The 23,804-nt window shown below is 40.7% G+C and overlaps 1 protein-coding gene across 3 annotated transcripts in view; it reads right to left on the reverse strand.

The window, feature by feature from the left end:
* Positions 1-23,804, reverse strand: part of LOC131107771 (teneurin-3) — a 224,286-nt gene that overhangs the window by 144,645 nt on the left and 55,837 nt on the right. The window contains exon 1 of one of the 3 annotated variants that reach the window (XM_058058100.2): positions 22,993-23,302. The exons of the other annotated variants lie outside the window; for them this stretch is intronic. The gene's annotated coding sequence lies outside the window, so the exon portion shown is untranslated. Of the gene's footprint in view, positions 1-22,992; positions 23,303-23,804 lie in introns of those variants that run through there. 3 annotated transcript variants of the gene reach the window in all.

The raw sequence follows: 23,804 nt of genomic DNA on the forward strand, positions 1-23,804 counted from the left end.
ATTATTTTGACTTTATATCACATAATTATGAGTTGACTGCTAGAGTTTCAGGTTTTCCAGTACACTATTGTGCCACTTGAAAGTAGGAAATGCTGTGACATGTGATCTTTAAAGTGTAAGAAACTTGATGATGTAAGCCATGTAAGCCATGCCTCTGTCCTTGGTGCTGAGTACAATACGGCTAAGTTGACATTAATGAAGAAAACCACAATCTCATCGTTTTAACTCCTCCCAGGCAAACTCACCCACTTGGGTAAAACTTTTTTTTTCCACCATAATGTTATAAATAAGCGACTTTTACGGCGTGTTGCGATTTACAGACATCTTTCTTTGTAGTGTCTACGAGCAAGCGCTCCATCACATGACGGATGTGCCCGTGTCTGCTTCGCCACGGATGGAGACAATTGCTCCTCCACTCCCTGAACAAGCAACATAAAAACGCTGCAGGGTTTTTAAAAAATGCGTGATAAATATCCATGAAAATTATTACACTGAGGGAGAGCAACTTCATCATGCAAGCCGAACAGCGGGGTCATTACCGCCGCCTCCACTTGACTGGCTCGTACGCGTGCGTTAGAATTTGCTTCCGAGCGGGTCAAAAGTTGAGCGTGTGCGGCCGTAAATCTTTTTAATGCGCAAAAAACTCTGCACGGTCACATGACTGTAGCGCCCTGGAAGAACATCAGCGGAATGTATTCTTTGCAAAAATGCATTATTTACTGCAGTTGATGGCACAAGGAGCGAAAAGATCATTTGGGCTAATGGCTGCAAATGCATTCATTACCGTTAAATGGCTGTGATGAGGATGCTGATACAACTTGGCCGGGAAACTTTTGTATCCGTAATGCAGGAGCATCCAAAGCCAAATGACAGCTCGGGTTTCACTGGCTTATATTTGGCTTGCTGTGTACATGCTACCTGCTAAATAAAGAGCAAGTGGTAGGAAAAAGAGCAGCATCCATTATGCTCTCCTCTCCATTTACCCATTCATACACTACGTGCACATGATGCACTTTGGTGTCACGCCACGGCGAGCATCCCTTGGAGCGCTCCACGTCTCAACATCAGCATCGTCTCCTCCATTGTTGAAGATTCTACACACTGTAAACCCGAATGTTCAAAGTACTTAAATAAATGAAGTTATGCATACGCAAAGTTCTTAAAACTTAATTATGTCAAGTTTATTTAACATATTGTTCCATTTTGAGTACTTTTAATATGTTTTGATTAAATTGAACTATGGCTATATTAAGTAAGATTAACTTAAAAACATAGTTTACATACAACTTAATACTCAAATCCGATCTGGATTAATACTCAATCCGAATGCTCAAAATAATTAATTGGTATAGTATAGTTAACTTAAAATTTAACTTGATAGTTCTACTTATAAATGTTGATTGCCAGTTGCATTATCTGTCTTTTCAGTTTATTTAACTTGTAATTTTTAATTAATATGAATATGAAGAGGGCGGCACGGCGGTTGAGTGGTTAGCGCGCAGACCTCACAGCTAGGAGACCAGGGTTCAATTCCACCCTCGGCCATCTCTATGTTCTCCCCGTGCATGTGTGGGTTTTCTCCGGGTACTCCGGTTTCCTCCCAAAAACATTCCAAAAACATGCTAGGTTAATTAGCGACTCCAAATTGTCCATAGGTATGAATGTGAGTGTGAATGGTTGTTTGTCTATATGTGCCCTGTGATTGGCTGGCCACCAGTCCGGGGTGTACCCCGCCTCTCGCCTGAAGACAGCTGGGATAGGCTCCAGCACCCCCGCGACCCTCGTGAGGAAAAGCGGTAGAAAATGAATGAATGAATATGAAGAATTCGTAGTTATTTATAAAAAAAAGTATCTATTAACCATGAATAAATCAAACCAAGAATCAATTAATAATAAATCCATTGCATCAGATTTGTACTGTGTAGGTTACACATGCACACCTTCTTCCTATGGAAAGAGTTGAAATGAGAACGAAAATTAAAGAATGCATGGCAGAGAGAATGCGAAAAAGAAAGCTATTTCTCTCTTCAACCCAAAATTTAAAAAAGTATATCAAATATCAACTCCAAATATTAAAGCTGATATACTCAAATGTTTGAGTTTATGAACTCAAAAAAAATTTCTGCTAACTTATTTTGGTTTACAGTGCACCAAATACACACCGTTAGCATTCATTTTATATTATACATTGTAATGTACACTCCAAATTGTCCATAGGTATGAATGTGAGTGTGAATGGTTGTTTGACTATATGTGCCCTGTGATTGGCTGGCGACCAGTGCAGGGTGGTAAGACAGCTGGGATAGGCTCCAGCAACCCCGGCGACCCTTGTGAGGAAAAGCGGTAGAAAATGAATGAATATGAATATTGTAATGTATACATATACTGCACAGTATATATATATATATATATATATATATATGATGTGCTTTCAACAGGAAACTCAAAAGTGTAGCGTCTGTAACCGACCTTTTTAAGTGTTTTAAGGCCTCAAAAAAAAATGGCGCTTGATGTGTCATGTAAAAGCAGCGTCTCGAAACGACGTCTCAGCAGCAGCACCCGCGTGTGAAAGACAGCCACTGCCCTTCAGATTGTCTCTAATCACGTTTTTTTCCGGCCCCCAATTAGATAACTGAGGTGCATCGCCTTCCTCTGACAGACCGTGTTTTCCTCCCCGCTCGCCAAATGTTAGCATTCGTACGCACGGGCGAGGATGGTTGGCGTTCACGCCCGGGTGAGTCATTTCACAGCGGAATACATCCATCAGAATTAGGATCATGAGAGGCCTGAGATGACTGACAACAGAGAAGTGAAACAGGAGAGCGGGGGAGACGGCATATGGCCGAGTGTTAGCATCAATTGTCAGCAGCAGTTTCTTGGCCAGGATTAATATTGTATGACCCGACACTGTGTGTGTACTATACGCTGTACTCCTGACCAGATTAGACATGTTGATACAGGAGCACACACACACACTTGCTACACACACTTGTTCCCGGGATCGGCTTTCAGCCATAATGCACACAGGAATTCCTCATGTTTGCATACACTTTCCTGATGATGCTTTACTGCATCCGGACCACATGCATAATATAACACAACTTGGTACAAGACCTGAATTAAGAATTCTGCCTCAGAAAGATGGCTGATTGACACCGGGAGAGCAGTATTCATAGAACAATGCAGCGGAGGACATACTTTTTGTATATTATATTTGATATTTTGAATTGTTTTAACACCAACTCATGCATTTGAGCTTTGTGTTGTACTAAGTGACAATGCGTATTAGTGTTACTATTTGTTTTATTATTCTATGTTTTTCCTCGTCCGTTTGAGGCATTCATTATTTGGACCTCCAAAACTCATATTCACTTTTTACGCTATTTGTAAACAGCAACCAATTTGATGTATCGCCATGGTTTCGGAGGAGTAGAGACGTCTGTCCCGGCACTCCACCTCTCACTTCACATTACGGGAATGAAAGACTCCTCTCGAGAAGCTTGAATGGGGTGCATTCAATTGCTGCTTGCAGCTTTACGCTAAGTCCACAAGGGTCAAGTATAGACCCATAATAGAAGTCCAGTCCTTAAAGGAAAACTGCATTTTATTGAAATTCTACCCATCATTCACAATCCTTTTGTGAGACATGAACAAACGTCTTTCTCTTTTCTGTGAGTTCTTAAGATACAAAACGGATGAAATGAGACAGCTTAGAATGCACGTAATGGGACGCTGCCAATAAAGCCTTGTGACCACCAACACTACACAAAACCACAGCAAAATAGGACACTGTGCGCCGCACTTTGGACACCACTGATGTCCCGCAATATAGCGAGACCTTTTACATTCATACTTGATACAAATGTGACACATTCAATATACGCAACAACAAAGCAGTATTCATGAAACAAGCATAAACAACAATTTATGGTACTTTCAAATGGCATATTGGCAGGAAAAGATACAACTATTTCATTTTTAGGCCAATATATAACTATCAAATATAATGAGAAAAAGATATAGGTACTGTATATTGAAAAGTAATACAATATTACATTGGGATATACTGTATTGCAATTTATTATTATTATTATTATTAGTAGTAGTAGTAGTAGTAGTGTGATTATTATTATTATTATTATTATTATTATTATTATTATTATTATTATTATTATTATTATTATTATTATCATCCATTGTACTCATAGTATGAGTTTTGTGTAAAACGTATTTGTGTAAGACAAATAAGTTTGTGTAAAACATTATTATTATTATTACATTATTACATTATTATTATTATTATTATTATTATTATTATTATTATTATTATTATTATTATTATTATTATTATTATTATTATTATTATTATTATTATTATTATTATTATTATTATTATTATTATTATTATTATTATTATTATTATTATTATTATTATTATTATTATTATCATCCATAGTACTCATAGTATGGGTTTTGTGTAAAACCTTACATACATATATAAAGGTCATAATATTTCAAAGTAAATATGTAATAATATATTAATATGATAAAAAATAATCATTACAAAATAAAATAATAAAATAATGATTTTAACAACATATACACTATATATTTATTTTTTCTATTTATGACGGAAATTTGACAAAAAAAATCTGAATACAGCTCTGATACAACAACAATGAAATATGTAAATTAATAATATTTACATAACAATAAAACATCTTATATCATACATAGTGAAATATCGTCAAATGACAGTGTCAATCATACGTGAGCATTATTATCCTGCTCAAGGCAGATGTCCTGATATCGCTCTCCTTTATTGGATGTCTGGATTTGAATTGCAGGTGTACCTAATGAAGTGTCCACCGATGCTATCTCCGACATTACAAGAGATAGCGTGCGTGCGTGAGTGTGTGTGACATCATGTTGGATCTTCAGGTAGACTTAATCACCATCACCATCAATCTAGCATGCTGGACACAATCTGATAGCGTCGCTAATCACAGTTGCTCACACACACACACACACACACACACACACACACGTATAAGAGCGAGAGCTGATGTTTACCATTAAATTATGATAATCCCCCTCCCCTCTTCTCATAACATTATCATTCCACAGGAGCGGGTACGCACCAAAAAAGTGCGGACGTGTCACAGAGCGGCGTGCAAATATCAGCGGCGACACTGAATTTTGACCTCACGTTGATGTTTATTCAAGGCTGTGTCAATAACGTAATCCCTATGATTTAGTTGGGAATCATATCTGCCACATGCAGGTGAGTGCCTACATATTCATAGGCACCTCTATTGACTAAGTGTCTTGTCTGGCTAAGGGTGGGGGGTGGGGGGGGCGAGGCGGCGAGGATGCCTTTGTGGACATAAGCAGTAGGGAAATGCATACAGGAGATTTGAGGATTAGATAAGAGTTGCGCTATGCTAACATCCTGTATATCATCCTCTAACATCCTCGGTGACTCAAACGAATCTCAAATTCTGGACCCTAAGTTGCGGGACAGTCCAAAGACTTGAAACTTTGCCTTGGAGTTCCAAGTTTTTGGTTGAGGTCAACACGTCCACAGGAGATGGAGGTGGCGTGTTTGTATTTGCAGAGTGGCTCTCATTGTCAGGTGTTTAGTCCGATAAGGTCGCCCACCCGCGGGTATTAGCGTGCGCTTTTCATCAGTGTAATGTGTTCAAAATGTGTGGCAGATGCACCAATTTAAATGCTAAGAAGATTGGGCGGCCAGGGGCGCACAGATAAACACGTCGAGCTGATATTCTTGCGTAAGTGTCAAGGTGAGAGGTTTATATTGTGTTTGCATTGGATGAAGATGGCGGGGCACTGACCACGTTGACAAATAATACACGGTACCTCCGTTTTCATGCACGCTACTTTTCGTATGATCGGATATTCGCACCAGTTTTCGAGTACAGTCTCGGTTATCGAACCCAAACAGTGCACGTAACAAACGAATCAGTTTGCCAGCGTATTATTCCACGGAATGCCCCCAAAAAGCACCCCACAGTATGGCTGCAAAACAACCTACCATGGGGCCAAAGAAATGACAACATGTTGCTATTAATTTATGTCTTTATCAGCATTATAGTGGATTTTTGTATTGTTGTTTTTATTTGTTTTCTAACAGAACACATTTTTTGTAAAAATTGTATCATTTTTAAATAAGTCTGTAATAATTTAGAATTACATGATGCAGATAAAAATGTACAGCGTACATGTAGCAGTCCAGTATTTAATAATTTTGTGCTTTGCTGATGTATTTTTCTTCGTTTTTTTAGATGTTGCACTAATAAGAGCAAATAAGACATACAGTGGGGCAAAAAAGTATTTAGTCAGCCACCAATTGTGCAAGTTCTCCCACTTAAAAAGATGAGAGAGGCCTGTAATTTTCATCATAGGTACGCTTCAACTATGAGAGACAAAATGAGAAAAAAAAATCCAGATAATCACATTGTTTGATTTTTAAAGAATTTATTTGCAAATCATGGTGGAAAATAAGTATTTGGTCACCTACAAACAAGCAAGATTTGTGGCTCTCACAGACCTGTAAGTTCTTCTTTAAGAAGCTCCTCTGTCCTCCACTCGTTACCTGTATTGATGGCACCTGTTTGAACTGGTTATCAGTATAAAAGACACCTGTCCACAACCTCAGACAGTCACACTCCAAACTCCACTATGGCCAAGACCAAAGAGCTGTCAAAGGACATCAGAAACAAAATTGTAGACCTGCACCAGGCTGGGAAGACTGAATCTGCAATAGTTAAGCAGCTTGGTGTGAAGAAATCAACTGTGGGAGCAATTGTGAGAAAATGGAAGACCTACAAGACCACCGATAATCTCCCTCGATCTGGGGCTCCACGCAAGATCTCACCCCGTGGGGTCAAAATGATAACAAGGTGAGCAAAAATCCCAGAACCACACAGGGGGACCTAGTGAAAGACCTGCAGAGAGCTGGGACCATATTAACGAAGGCTACCATAAGTAACACACTCCGCCGCCAGGGACTCAAATCCTGCAGTGCCAGACGTGTCCCCCTGCTGAAGCCAGTACATGTCCAAGCCCGTCTGAAGTTTGCTAGAGAGCATTTGGATGATCCAGAAGAGGATTGGGAGAATGTAATATGGTCAGATGAAACCAAAATAGAACTTTTTGGTATCAACTCAACTCGTCGTGTTTGGAGGAGAAAGAATGCTGAGTTGCATCCAAACAACACCACACCTACTGTGAAGCATGGGGGTGGAAACATCATGCTCTGGGGCTGTTTTTCTGCAAAGGGACCAGGACAACTGATCCGTGTAAATGGGAGAATGAATGGGGCCATGTATCGTGAGATTCTGAATGAAAACCTTCTTCCATCAGCAAGGGCACTGAAGATGAAACGTGGCTGGGTCTTTCAGCATGACAACGATCCCAAACACACCGCCCGGGCAACGAAGGAGTGGCTTCATAAGAAGCATTTCAAGGTCCTGGAGTGGCCTAGCCAGTCTCCAGATCTCAACCCCATAGAAAATCTTTGGAGGGAGTTGAAAATCCGTGTTGCCCAGCGACAGCCCCTAAACATCACTGCTCTAGAGGCGATCTGCATGGAGGAATGGGCCAAAATACCTACAACAGTGTGTGAAAATCTTGTGAAGAGTTACAGAAAACGTTTGATCTCTGTCATTGCCAACAAAGGGTATATCACAAAGTATTGAGATGAACTTTTGTTTTTGACCAAATACTTATTTTCCACCATGATTTGCAAATAAATTCTTTAAAAATCAAACAATATGATTATCTGGATTTTTTTTTCTCATTTTGTCTCTCATAGTTGAAGCGTACCTATGATGAAAATTACAGGCCTCTCTCATCTTTTTAAGTGGGAGAACTTGCACAATTGGTGGCTGACTAAATACTTTTTTTGCCCCACTGTAATATGTTTGAGTCCCTTGTTGTTACTTCCGGTTTCTGGACAGTACTTCCGTGGTAGTGATTGTCTCATAATTGTAACATTACTGACACCTAGTGATGAATGTAGAGTACTACATGTCATTGTTTGAATGCCTTATATTTACATTTTGGTTAATTTAGATTTTTTTATGATTATGGTTATGGTTATGGTTATGATGATTATGATTATGATTATGATTATGATTATGATTATGATTATGATTATGATTATGATTATGATTATGATGCTTATTATTATTATTATTATTATTATTATTATTATTATTATTATTATTATTATTATTCAATATTATTGTTATTATTATTATATTATTTTTTATTATATCATTTTATTATTATTTTATTTATTGTGTTATTTTTACAATAGTACATATACATTTTATTATTTTTAAATGTGTTCAATATGCTTTGTGAGGCATATACTGTAATTACGACATTGACTGTCATTGACATTGACATACTCTGTATTACATATAAAAGACATAATGGACAAATACAGCCCCATCTGCTGGAATCTATCAAGGCACTGCTCCCCCTGTCGCCATGAAAGTGGCTTCTTTCCAGCATTTGCCGAGACAATCCATATGTTGTCCTGTTAGCGTCCCGAGGCGGCGTACCCAACAATTCGCCAGCCAGGCCAGCAGAGGCTCTGGTCCAACATGACACAGCCACAGCTGCTCGCCTCTGCGGTCACGATGCGCCGGCGCGTCCCACAGCAACGCTTGAATTATGAAGTGGCCGCCTCACGCTGGGACGTGACATTACTCTTTGGGAGCGGCATAATGATCACTATCAATCTCTCCATTGTCGAGTCACATTAGAGGGAGGAACGGGGGGGGGGGGGGGTAGACCGGAGAGGGGAAGGATACCGCCGAGAGAGGCCTCCTCCACTGTGGCGGTGTGGCGGCGCATTAATAACGGTGGCGGTACGCGCTCTGCGTCCAAGATGAAAGCTGTCTGAGTAAACACTCCAGCTAATAGAGATGACACTGTTGTTCCAAGACGACTGAGCCTCGCTAGGTATAGCGGCACCTCGGCAAACACTCGTCTTCGAACCAGAACCCGATTTCGTATTCATGTAAACCGTGCAAAGCGTTATTTTATCCCAGAAGTGGGCTATTGACGTGGATCAAGATGGCGAGCTAAGTGTTCCTTGGGTGCTAGTGGTTCAGGTCTTGGCGTGGGATTCGTGCAAACAAACACTTGAATATGCATATCAGGGCTGCTTAATAGAGTAATGTTTGTTGCTTAAGCACTGCCTGAGTGCCCTTGAGTGAGTCGCTGAGCGCAAGACAGCCCAGGAGTGTGACATCTAAATCTAACCCTGCCATGATTGGAAACTGGTTGCCATGTCAGCTATAGAGTAATGTGAAAACATTAGGACCCCCCAAGGGGTATTATTTATACATGGCAACCCTTATATTTTGTGGTCAAAATGTTGTATGTTTTATTACTTATGGACCATTAGTTGCTAAGGTTTGCTGTTTGATGACTGTGAGTAATTTGACAACGCCACCATGTGGTGGTTTTTGTCAGAAAACAACAGGCAACACGTTTGACACATTTTCACCGTTTTTGTGTGCAGCGCTTAGAAAGTTAGATTAAATCAGTGGTTTGCGATTATTTTCTGTCAGACCCCCCCCCCCCCCCTAGGGTATAAACATTTTTTCACAGTGTGACCGCAAGGGATGCTGAGCAGACAGAAAGAGCTGGCACCGGGCTACCCAGCATGCCTTGCGGGCAATATGTTTAAACCATTCTGGTATATGTGTTGTTCTCAATGACAGTGGGATTGTTCTCCCATGTTTTATAATAGTTTGAGGTCTCTTGGGATTTTTGTCCAGAGGTAGGCTAGCCTTGAAAAAAAGGGGGAAAAGGGACCATTATAAATAAGGAATCGGTCCCTTGCTTATTGCAAAATAGTAAGTTATGTGAACGACAACACCACCAATAACTGGATCCCGTCTCTAGTTCACCCCACAGTTTTAAAATATAAACAATGAACGATTCAAGAACAATTAAGGTCTCGAGTCCAACCGTTGACTGACTCAGTCAACGATTCATGAGATTTGTCGAAAAGGTTAGCTAAAAGTCTCGTTGACTTTGGTGGTTTGTGTCAAAAAATTAATAGGCGATGGTCTTTGCATAAAACACACCTCATTCACGCTGAGTTGGTAATAATTCATAAACATGTGAGAATTCAATTAAAATGTACACATTTGTACATTTTTAGGGAAAAATTTGAAATTTCCACATTTCCTGCAGCTCTGCTAAAATGTCTTAATAAACTTAAAAACTGAAAAAAGCCAAATAAAGATATAGCAAGATATAGCATTAGCACAAACATTACCCTTATTTATGTCTTAAATGTTATTTTACTTTTATTATGTCTACTGTAAGGGCTGCACGGTGAGATAGTGGTGTGTACGCGGGCCTCACAGCTAGGAGACCCGAGTTCGATTCCACCGTCGGTCATCTCTGTGTGAAGTTTCCATGTTTTCTGCGTGGGTTTTGTCCGGGTACTCCCACATTCCAAAAACATGCTAGGTTAATTAGCGACTCCAAATTGTCCATAGGTATGAATGTGAGTGTGAATGGTTGTTTGTCTATATGTGCCCTGTGATTGGCTGGCGACCAGTCCAGGGTGTACCCTGAAGATAGCTGGGATAGGCTCCAGCACCACCCTGCGAGGATAAGTGGTAGAAAATGAATGAATGTCTACCGTATTGGAGGCTATAGGGGTGTTATTTCATGTCTAGAGGGCTCTAAAACTGCATTTACAAGGTTTCTATACCCTACAAAATATTCCATTCATAAATAACAAATCCTATTTTGTGCAAAATCACTTTGATGCAACACGAAAAGCGTATCTTCTGTATTTTAAAATGCCAGAGGACCTGTTTTGTTGTTCAAGCGACCTTCTGTTTCAGTGACTTTTGCTGAAATGTTCGCCCTCTTCCAAAGATGACAATGTTTAATCGCTACAATTATAGCTTGTCTGTGTATATTAGCGCCACCAATGCCAAACCGCATCGCTATTAGCAAGCGTCAATGATATCGACAAGACTCCAAGTGCAGTCCCAGCGTGACGCTGTTGCAACAATGCAGCACAAAAGCAGGTATCTCCCAACAGTGAGTCCAAGTTGACATGCCAGAGGGCCCGTTGGCCTTTTGACAGCCATCAACGCTCCAATGATGAACACATAATAGCCTCAGATAACCTCACTTGAAGGTTAATTTCTGGATTTGTCAATTTGCCCCCTTGGCGCCACAATTCCATACTTCAGTCCAACCCCTTGGATTTAAAAATATGTCTTAGCTTTCTCCTTTCACATTTTCTTTCATATCCTCCATCATCTTTTTTTATGCAGCCAGACTTTCCGATGGAAAGAAGGGAAAAAAAGAAACCCTAGGCATTATTTTATAATCAAGCAGCCTTAACAAAAAAGTTCCTGCAGACATTCTGCTTAAAAGTATAATACCGCATCTGATATGCACCATAAAACATGAAGATGACAAGCGCGGCCTATTTATAGTAAGACGACACAATGATTTCTTCCATTAACTCCATCAATCTGCTCAGTCGCCTTCAGTTAGCGATGACGGTTAAAGTAGATGCTGCTCCCGCCACAAGACAACAACGCCGGAGGTGAAGCCTGTCCCTTTAAGAAAAAAATTATAATAATAGTAATAATAATAATAATAATAATAAATGTCTGGCATAGTGGCACACATGTCACAGTCTCGGGTTTTACGAAAGCGCCCTTCCTCTATACGCTGCCAGTGCCATCTAAATAATGAATACCCTGCCACTCGCTGTAATCCTTCAGCACCCCCCCCATCCACCGCACCCCCCCACCCCCCTCCTCAAGTGGAGCAAAGTCAGACAGAGCACTTATTCTCTCCCCTGTCACCGCTCAAAACAAATAGTGCCGAGAAGCCCTTTCACTTTGCCGCCATCGCCGCCAACGCCGCTCCTCCGCTTGCCTTAATGATGCGCCGCGAATACACACAGAAAATAAAAAAAAAAAAGAGGCATAATTTCAACATTCTGTGTCCTCGCCTTTGTTGAAAGTTTCACTCGGCATCCTGAGTGAAAATTTGAGGCCGGCATCAAAGCGTTAAGAGTCGGAGGAGGGCTAATGATTTCAAAAGACATCAGGCTCTAACCTAAAAGGTGCGCTAACTGCAAAAGGCACCTTTGGGCGAGCCGTGATGGATGATAAGGAGACAAAAAAAAAAAAAAAAAAGACAGAGCATCTATGAAAGGCGCTCTTAATTACTCGGAATGCTTGCCCTCTTCCACGGTTCCTTCATGTGAAACCAGACCGAAGCTGATGATGAGAACTATCTGACTAAGTGGCCTTTTATTGAGGGATAAAACAGCTCCTCTTTCCCATCCCATTGCCCCCGATTATGGACAAAGTGAAGGTGGTGGGATGGAGTGGCCAAGGATTTCTGAAATGGACCGTGGTGTGCACCAATGATGCCAACATTAGCTGGATGCTGGATTGCCATCATTGCCCCAGAGTCAAGCGCCGCAATGGGTGCCGCTAAAGAGCCCGTGAGAGATGATGCTGCTGAGCACAAATGACAAATAAAGGACAATAACGCTGCTTCATACGTGATAGCATCACTAGATAGTCGGGGTCTAGAGGTACAGAACCGTGGCTTCGGTAGTACAGGTAAACCTTAAACATTACCATATTTTGCCCTTCTTGCTTAGAATGTTTCTATTTTAATACTTTCCTGTAAACATCCTGTTTAACTTTCATGAAAAAATCAGGCAATGGAGGCAATCCCCAATACCCACACAGGCAACATCACCATGATACATCCTTTAGCCCGGGAGAGTCCAAAGTACCAACAGGGGGTCATTTGTGGTCCACAGCAAAACTTTTAATTTTAACATGAAAAAAAGTATATAAAATCTGCAGCAATTTTACAGCAATAAAATCACCATATTAAAAAAATAATAATAATGTTGTAATTAGTATTTGAATAGCAGTGTTGTAATACTGTAATTAGATATCACACTAATTTGTTTTTTTTAACTTTATGGTACTTTAATGAGTTTTTGCTTGAATGACCCTTCAGGACCTTAAAAAAATATTTAATATATTTTTTATAATTATAAAAATATGCATATAATTGACTTATAATTTATATGTATATAATTTAATTTATAGAATATTTATAGAATATATACATTTGTAACAATTTTGAAAACCTGTTTATGACCTGGGCTGCACAGTGATCGAGGGGTTAGCGCGTGGTTAGCCTCACAGATAATAGACCCGAGTTCAATTCCACTATCTCTCTGTGTGGAGTTTGCATGTTCTCCCCGTGCATGCGTGGGTTTTCTCCGGGTACTCCGGTTTCCTCCCACATTCCAAAAACATGCTAGGTTAATTAGCGACTCCAAATTGTCCATAGGTATGAATGTGAGTGTGAATGGTTGTTTGTCTATATGTGCCCTGTGATTGGCTGGTGACCAGTCCAGGGTGTACTCCGCCTCTTGCCCGAAGTCAGCTGGGATAGGCTCCAGCCCCTAATGAGGATAAGGGGCATATAAAATGGATGGATGGAGTCTTAAAGGTTAAAGGACTATAGGGGTGCTATTTCATGTCTAGAGGGCTCTAATAATGTTAAAAAGTTTACGTAAATAGGTTTTCTATGGGCTGCACGTTGGGCTAGTTGTTAGCGCGCAGACCTCACAGCTAGGAGACCCGTTCAATTGCACCCTCGGCCATCTCTGTGTGGAGTTTGCATGTTCTCCCCGTGTATGTTTGGGTTTTCTCCGGGTACTCCGGTTTCCTCCCACATTCCAAAAACATGCTAGGTTAATTGGCCACTCCAAATTGTCCATAGGTATGAATGTGAGTGTGAATGGTTGTTTGTTTGACTGGCCACCAGTCCAGGGTGTACCCCGCCTCTCGCCCGAAGACAGCTGGGATAGGCTCCAGCACCCCCCGCGACCCTCATGAGGATAAGCGGCAGAAAATGAATGAATGAATGAATATTTATGACCTTCTAAATACAGTTTCTAAATACATGAAATAGCACCCCTACAGTCGCCTTACCTTTACACACGCATTACCCAATATCGATATAATAGAAACACATAAGACATTTGAGTTGTATTCTGCTGCTGCTAAATGATTCTGAAGCTGAGTGGAGAACAGGAAGTGATTCCGGGGTTAGGTTATCATTTTGGAAGTAAAAGCATCCAGTAGAGCTCCCACTTTGAATTCCACACCTTCATACTGCAGATACCACCTCCTGTATATATAATGCCTGGATTTTGTAATTGCTATTCATGCATAATTCACTGCCAAATGAACTAAAGCACATTTAATAAAGCATTTAATCAAGTTATCTGCCATGATAATTGCTCTATCTCTTCGAAATCTGCCTTAAAATGATCCATTTCTCAGTGATATAATGCCCTTATTTGCATAAAAGCGAATACTATCATACATTCAGCTTTTTGGTGACCTTTATGAAGAAAAACACAACGGTCAAAATATTTGAAATAGTATGACGCGATGCAGCTCGGACCATGTTATCCTTATTATATATGCTTTTAATTACTCTTTGAAGACTGGCTGCCTTTTTTAATAACTAATTTATATGTAAATATTATATCTTTGTGAGAAAGTGTTGTATCTGGAGGGGAAAGACCGGCCTGATGATCCATGAAGATCCATCTCTTTACCATGTGAAGTGACCCGTATGAGGCACAGACCCAACACACAAATAGAATGAAACACACACCTGGCAGCAGCACGACTTGGTGGCTGATATTTACAGGTCACGCGGACCTGCGGGTCCAGTGGTTTGGTTTAAAAAAAAAAAAAAAAAAACCTTGGTTAAAAGGTTAAATCCAGAAACTGTGGACTCCTATTTTCTATCTCCACAGTGCAGCGGGTTAGAAAAGTATCGACCAACACATGTGGACATTTATTCTTTTCTCCAACCTAGAATAACAAACTGGAAGGCAAGTAACGCCTCAGTAGTCGTAAACCATCTTTTCCTCGAGGCTGTTCCATCTTTGAATGTGATTAATCAGTTCCAAAGGTGGAATTTTCACAGAAAAAAACTATTTAAAAATAATTAATTGTCATGCATGGACAAAAAATGGGACATAAGTAATTCTTAATGGAAAAATTTATATTAAGCCTTCCTTGTTGCTTGAATTTTACAGGAATGCTGCGCATAAATAAGCAGCACAAATCAAACCAGGGGCTTGACTCTATTTTTAAAAATATTTACAGTAATCCCTTGCCACTTTGTGCTTCAAATTTTGCAGCTTCACGATATCAAATTAAAAAAAAAATACATTTAATCATAAATCATGCGATTTAATGGTTAAATACAGCCAATTATTAGTCAAAAAGTGCAGAAAATGCAGAAAAATACAAATATAAGGCATTCAGAAGATGTTGTAATTCTATGTTACCATAGTGTTTAAGGATCACCGGAACAACAGGCCTTTATTGCAGGTTTGAATGATCTCACAACAAGTAAAATAATCCCAATTGCGGGCTACCATTACTGACTATTATGGTGAGACTAAATAAATATTACACATTTTCTATAACTTGTATTTATTATTGTAGTATTTGTTTCCACAAGCCTGGATACACGGATTGTGATACATAGAAGACTTCTCACTGCTTCGGTGGTATTAAATTCCCCCATGCATATCCTGTTAATTCTATTTCTGACAACATTGTTAAAAAATTGAGTATATTTCACATTTTTAAGAGTTGCCTTCATCACTTTAGTTATCTATTATAACAATAAATCAGACTATAATTACTTTTTACTACAAGACAATTGAGGCTTTCAGGTGCTGATATTTCTTCTACTATATGTGATTTGATTTGACTGAGCTGTAATTGAAAAAAAAAATAGGTTGAGTGTTCCTGGATGGCATGACTCAGTGGGTAATTTCACACTCACATGCACTCCAAAAAAGCCTTATTAAAGTTATCTTAGCGGATGTAGATATGAAGGTAATGTGTGTTGGAGGACGAGTATGTAATTTCCTCGCGTTGTCTTCGTCTGAATTCATGATTAAATCAAATTTTTGTTAGTTAGACATCAGTAATGAAGGTAAAAATGTATGTGGAGTGGTGGTGGGGATCTACATGATGTCATCGTCCAATCTGCATAATTTTCCATACCACTTGCATGTACTGTAAATTCCGATGTATAATCCCCACCCACTAAATTTAGAGGAAAAAAGACATTTATACATGCATAAGCCGCAGCAAACCATACGACACACATCTCCAAGTTTGTAAGGACTGAGTCTGTGAGGACCACACAGCTATTTGAAAGAAACCAATCATCAGCTATGAAAAGGGGGAGGCTGACGTCATTGCAGCGCCATATCAAGGACCTGCTCAGGTGCAGTGATGTATGGGAAAACTTTATAAGTCTTTTTTTTTTCATTTTAAACTCTCATTGGTACACATTCCTACGCTCACCTATGGACATGAGCTTTGGGTCGTGATTGAAAGGACAACGGCCAAAATGAGTTTTCTCCATAGGACGGCTGGGCTCTCCTTTAGAAATAAGATGAGAGGAACTGTCCTCTGGGAGAAACTCGGAGTACAACCACTGCTCCTTTGCATTGAGGAGGTGGTATCTAGTCAGGATGCCTCCCAAACGACACCCCGGGGAAGTGTTTAGGGCACGTCTGACTGGGAGAAGGCCTCAGGGAAAATGCAGGACACTTGGACAGACTATGTCTCTCAACTGGCCTGGGAATGCCTCGGGATTTGCCGGGAGGAGCTGGACGAGGTTTGGGATTCGCTGCTTAGGCTTCTGCCCCCGCGACCTAATCCCGTATAAGCTGTAGAAAATGGACAGTACATGTTTGCATATTTCTCAGGCATATCTTTTGACTGTTAGGTTGCTGTCTGATGAATTTAGTGTCCAGTGTAAGATGATACTGAGTCAGACTTTTATTTTTATAGTGTTATATATAATGACCTGCAATTTCCAGTGGGTTTACAAGCTAGTCGTGAGTGCACTGATGGCTCATGATTGGCTCCTAGTATTTAACAGTTAGCAGTAGTTCTGAAGTAATGAAGATGTCGCAAGATTCACAAGATGGAGGGTTCCAAATACTTACAAAATATGTTTAAAATTTAAGCCTGCAACACTGATCCATGCTTTATTGTCAGAGACTCCAAAAAAAATACTTGATGTGTTGCTATTTTGAAAAAGTGTATCTGGAGGGGTCTAAATATAAAGTATAATGAGAAAAGGGCACTAAGTTGGCAACCCTGATCCACGCTTTCGTGTCGGAGTCTCCAAAAAGAACATCAGGCTTTCATTGACACACTGAGTGTGATTTTAATGCGGTTTCTTCATTCCAAAGACTAATTAACAACACGAGCATAGAGCTCCCCACTAAGCCATCATCCTTCCCCTTGTCTCTGGTGCAACGTGATTAAAAGAAAAAAGAAACATGCTTATCTGCATCATGTGTCATCATCTTCGCCTCCGGTGGGTTTTTTTTTTTTTTTTTTTTGCCGTGTCGCTCCCGAGCTTCATGTTTAGCATAAAGTGATGTTTGCCGCCGCTCGCTTTGGAGCCTTTATGACTTGTGATGTTTTTTTCATGAGTGGAACAGAACGCAGCGGCCCAACGAAACAGATGCCCTCCATACCCAGACAGCGCAAAAGTTCAACCCCCAGTGATGTTAAATATGGACCCAAACAAGTCGATACTGCATCATTGTGTGTGTTTTAAAGTGGCCACACTGACTCAAACTAGTCCGGACTTACTAAAGATGCCAGTCCTCGAATAATCTGGGGTACCTTACCTTGGTGATTACTTGATTCACCCTCCTGCACTTTCCCTCCGATCAAAGCTGAATGTGTTGCCGCTCTCTAATTCTTATTAATGTGCCGCATGGATAGTCTCTTTGATAACAGCATGCCCGGATTACACTCCAAAATAAATAGCTTGGATAACTCTGCTAGCGTCTTTCTCATCGTGCTCCGTTTTCACGAAATAACTTAGTCAAACTGTGCCAAATACACGCCACTGAACATCACAGAGACACTCATATTCGGCATATTAATACACTTTAACTATGTCTCACCGTTTCTTGATCATCTTGCAAGATTTACTGATGGCTTTCGTCATTATGGGGTTGCAAAAAAATGAGTTCATCTCAAGTGCCACACTCCTGGTTAGGACACAGCTAGGAGACCCGGGTTCGATTCCCTGCTCGGATATCTCTGTGTGGAGTTTGCATGTTCTCTCCGTGTGTGTGGGGGGGAGTTTCTCCCGGTTTCCTCCCACATTCCAAAAACATGCTAGGTTATTTGGCGAGTCCAAATTGTCCATAGGTATGAATGTGAGTGTGAATGGTTGTTTGTCTATATGTGCCCTGTGATTGGCTGGCCACCAGTTCAGGGTGTACCCCGCCTCTCGCCCCAAGACAGCTGGGATAGGCTCCAGCACCCCCACAACCCGGCATAAGCAGCAGAAAATGAATGTTTATACATTTGTAACAATTTTAAAAACCTGTTTATGACCTGGTCTGCACAGTGGTCGAGTGGTTAGTGCGTGGTTAGCTTCACAGCTAGGAGACCCGAGTTCAATTCCACCATCTCTCTGTGTGGAGTTTGCATGTTCTCCCCGTGCATGTGTGGGTTTTCTCCGGGTACTCCGGTTTCCTAAATACCGAAGACAGCTGGGATAGGCTCCAGCACCCCCGCAACCCTCGTGAGGATAAGTGGTAGAAAATAAATGAATGAATGTCTACTGTTACTTGGGGTAAAAGTGAGTATAGGGGTGTTAGTTCATGTCTGGCAATCTCTAATAATGTAAAAAAAACATATTTAGAAGGTCATAAATAGGTTTTTATGTTTTGACTAGGGCTGCACGGCAGTCGTGTGGTTAGCGTGCAGCCCTTACAGCTAGGTTCAATTCCACCCTCGGCCATCTCTGTGTGGAGTTTGCATGTTCCCCCCGTGCATGCGTGGGTTTTCTCCGGGTACTCCGGTTTCCTCCCACATTCCAAAAACATGCTAGGTTAATTAGCGACTCCAAATTGTCCATAGGTATGAATGTGAGTGTGAATGGTTGTTTGTCTATATGTGCCCTGTGATTGGCTGGCGACCAGTCCAAGGTGGTAAGACAGCTGGGATAGGCTCCAACATGGCCTTGTGAAAATAAGCAGTAGAAAATGAATGCATTTTTGAGATCCCCCTGCACAGTTTGTTTCGCCAGTCATATTTTTTCATTGTACCTTTCTCAAAATTAATGTTAATATTTGTTCTCTTGGAGTCAATCTCATGTATCGTCATAACTGCAGTAATCTCTGAAGTACTCTTGAAAAAGAAAGCACTCAGCACATATAACACTTTTACAGCTAAAATAAGACAATCCCAGGTGGACTATTACTGTTGTAGGTGTAAAATGACATAGTAGTAATAAAATGAATCTTGGATAATGTTTGGTCTTTTCGTGATTGATGATTTCATCCTCGATATTGGGGAAGAGAAAAGGACACAAAAACCTGACGGGAATGTCATGGTTTTATTGAGTGGCTCTGATATGAACTGTAATTGTGTCCTGTGAAATGATTTGTAGGGGAAGTCATGATTGATGTGCTGTTTGCCAAATATGCACACAATTTCTGCTAGATAGATAACACTGACCAAGTACAGGAACTTTGGATATCTAATAAGCTTCATTCTGTTTCTTGTCCACCACCATTACGTGCCTTCATTAGCATGGGAAGCTAACAACACAAAGCGAAGCAATCATCACGAGTGCCATCAATGATGTATGTTTCAGTGAGTGCAAGGTTTTATTTGCTATCTTCATGAACTTTATATATACAGCAGTAGTATAGTGTATTATTGTGAAATTGCGCTACTGTAATACCATTTGTTCTATTGCCTTCTGTCAAAAAATGCTGTGGAATATCTTTATCTACTTTGACCTTTTGTGGTCCTGAAGCCATGACAGGCGCCGACAGAAGCAACAGCTGCCTGCTGAAACTTTAGATAAGAAAATAAAGCACGCACAGGCAGCTTTGGTCCATTCCGGGCCTGTCTAAAGTATCGTGACATCCCATCAGCCCTCTTATGATGGCTCGAATCAGTTGCCGCGTTACAGTGTGATTGCAGCTGCGCTGAATGTCACCATGGACTTGGACGCATTCAGCAATGCATTGCCTCTTTCTCCCGGCACATGGACCTAATTTTTCAATGTAATTACAAGTGACACGTATAAAGATGGCTGGATCACAATATACCCACCTCCTCAGCAGCGTGCCCACCCCCTCACTCGCAGAGCTGCACGCTGCTGAAGAAAAGACCCAAGCAAAGCACAAAAACAGCTATACAACAAAATACCACAGTATATAACAAGACATGCCTGCACAGACTAATGAGATCCAATGCAAGGACTGCACCAAACTTCCTGGAAAACGCTCATTTTGAATTGGTATTAACTTAACAATCTGCTTATTATTTGTTGTTGTCGTCTGCAGTGGTGTATAACTGGAAAAAAGAGCATGTTGATGCTGATATTTACATGTACTGTACATATAAAATATGTATGGAGGATTCATTCCACACTTCTGCTCCACTGGCACAGGCCACCAGTCACCAAACACCAATTACTCTTTGTCTTTGTAGCCATTGGTGTGTTAAGCACTTCAATCCATCTCAGTCTGCCAGGCCCGTGACGTCAGGACAAAATGATTCATCAAAGGTGGGACTCGTACCAAAAAGCAACACCTCGATCCAGTGGATGCCGTGTTAAATATGGGACATTTCATTTCTCCACCTTAAAAAGTCATTATAAACCAGGAATAGACTTAACACATCTGTTCCAGGACCATACAAACCATAAAATACTGCCATGAACTAACTCATATTCTAGATCATCAACACATAACTCCTACAAATGTCTCAATTATGTCATAAAGAGTCACACTTTAGCAGGAAAATAGGAGAAAAGATGCCATATAATACAAAGTCAAAAATTCTTCCTCGACAATTGTATGGAACCAATGATAAACTGGGAGAATCAATCCACAAAAATGATTAAAATCAGTATCATTAGCAGCACAAACTCATAGAAACACACACTATATGCCCACCCTATGAATTAATATTCATACAGAACACAAACATACAAATGCTGCAACTTGCCTTTTTTACACAATCCGCCCACATCTCTATATGACACCATTAAAGCACTTGGCCTATATACGCCTTATTATATTTTTTGTAGACAATGGTTAAGTGGTTTTATCATAAGCCTAAAAACTAACAAGATGGATACTCTGTAATAACAAACAGCCTTATTGGACAAACAAATGTGGGGGTACCAATTGGGTCAGCGCCAAATGATACAAAATGCCTTCAATTTTGTCATTCACTGAGAAATGTAGGGACATTTTTGTAATAGAACATTAGCCACGTTTACATGAGGTGTTTTTCCTCTTTGCGAATGACTTGCAATGGTATACATGGAAAGGAATATTCCAATCTATTGTCTACATGCGTTGCTATAATCAAACAGAATAGTCAATGGAATGACTGTTATTGTTGGAATAACTCCGTATTTTGAGTTTTTCGTTCGTCCAGTCTTGAAATTTACTTTGGATCAAAAAACAACTTTCCGCAGCAGTCCAGTGCCGATTGCTCGCCTCCATTTTTAAAACGGAATATCGTCTGGAGCTGCGTGTTACGTCATATCTGAGCTGAGGAAAGAAAATGTTACGTTTGAGCAGGTACAAGATACCTCAATCGGATTGAGGAAAGGAATATTCCACCCCTGGGAATCCCATTATATGTTCATTCGGATTGGCACTTTTCTTTCGGAATGAGGTGTATACAAAGGTTCAATTCTTTCCGTTTGAGCAAATAAACTGAATGCAATTGGAATATTTGGGTCCATGTATGGATTCTGAGGGTCCTTGGTTTGTGCTAAAATATTTGGGTTATTCTCAGGCAAACCACATAAGTAAATGCACACACGACCAAAGGTAACTAGAATGGCCCTCCATGCAAAATCCATGCAAAAAAAACCCTTTTAAACACAACACACCCCAAAATACAGAAGATTTTCGTTTGGCCAAGGCTTCCATCCCTTTATGTGGCTTCTTTATCATTTGGTTGTGTAGATTTACCGTATAATACATACTATCTTATTCTAGCCGCCTATGTTTATCAGTGGATGTGGATTCTTGGTCATTTTGTTGGGTAGATTTATTGTACCCTGCTTTGTGGCAAACTCTTGGATGAAAGGTAATCAGAAAAAATACCAAGTACATTTTTGATGACAATATAAAGTATGGCACTCAGGCCAAAGAAATTGCAACCCATTGACTTCAATTTTGTCATTCATGGAGAAATTTAGCAAAAATGTACGACCCTTGATTCATGCTCCAATAGCAATACTTTGTATAGTTTGGTAACAGTTGGATAGATTTGGCATCTTGCTTACTCACAAACTCTAATCTTCAATATTTAACTGAGGCAGATTTTCCAGAAATCTTCCAAAATTGGACCATAAATGATTGTCAATGACCAAAAAGCACCGACAAATACATGACCTTCTTGTTGGAGGTAATTGGTCTGGCAATGAGTGCAGCACAGACATCCACCAAGGCCAAAACAAATTGGGTCAGCATCAAATTGCACACTATATATATATATATAAAATAACAGTATAATAATTCAGTTAGAAATTACACTGCATGTCGGTAAAAAAGACATTTTAAATCCTTGTCTGATTCCACTATGAAATGTAATAGAGAGCAGCCCTTCACAATAAGAGCATCCACATGGGGGGACAGAAGGGGACACAATGCAGTCTGCCAGATAAGGCCCATTGCTGTAAGACAGAAGGATGCTACTTGCACACACCTGGTGATGCATACATCATGTGGTACCACAGACCGGTGTAAATACAAAGAGGGCGGACATGCTGATCATCGCTAACAAAGGGCTGACTTGTTACCTCAGACAACGTGTGTGCAGATTCCCTCACTGAGGCTTAAAGCTCCACTTGTTAGGCGGCGGTACTGCTCTGCATCAGTCCCGATCCTCTTTTCTACCTCCTCCCTTCCTCCTCTCTTGTTCCTACCGCCGCTGAAGCCGCACAGCCCCTCTCCGGCCCCAAACGCAACAGCACATGGACGCCGCTCAAGCGATGTCAGCGGGGTTAAAAGCCGGCAGAGCGGAAAGTCACACCAAGCGGCAATGTAGTTACCGGCCACCGCTGCCTGCCGCACTCTCCGGTAGCCTCCTCCTCCTCCTCCCTCTCTCTCTCTTTCTCTCTCTCTCTCTCTCTCTTAAGTCAACCTATCTCATGGGCTACCCCCCTCCCCTACCACCATCATCATCACCAACACCCCTCCTCCTCTTCTTCTTCCTCCTTGAGCGAGATGGTAGACGGGAGTGTTTTGCACCACTCTATCATGGATCCCGTTTCCCTGGCTGTCTGGCTGGGAGCAGCGGACACACGTGATAGGCTGGGACGCTTCGTCTGTGTGCTTGCCACGCTTAAGAAGTGGCGGGAAAGAAGCAGGATGGGAGGGGGTGGGGTGGAGACCGCCAAACGCACATTACTGCATGCATAAAAGCTTAATGGCATCTCTTGAGCGAAGGGTGTCCCTGATGTCAATGTCGTTTTTAAATCAAAACTCGAGATTATTTATTCTTTTGGACTAAATTCTACTGTCAGGATGGAGTACTGACAAGCTCCCTTGAACATCTCATTAAGTTTTGGATTCATTTCATGCATAATACTTAAATACAACCCAAGCTCAC

The sequence above is a fragment of the Doryrhamphus excisus genome, linkage group LG23, assembly GCF_037039965.1.
Source record: "Doryrhamphus excisus strain RoL-2023G ecotype Guam linkage group LG23, RoL_Dexc_Guam_v1.1, whole genome shotgun sequence".
Taxonomy (NCBI): domain Eukaryota; kingdom Metazoa; phylum Chordata; class Actinopteri; order Syngnathiformes; family Syngnathidae; genus Doryrhamphus; species Doryrhamphus excisus.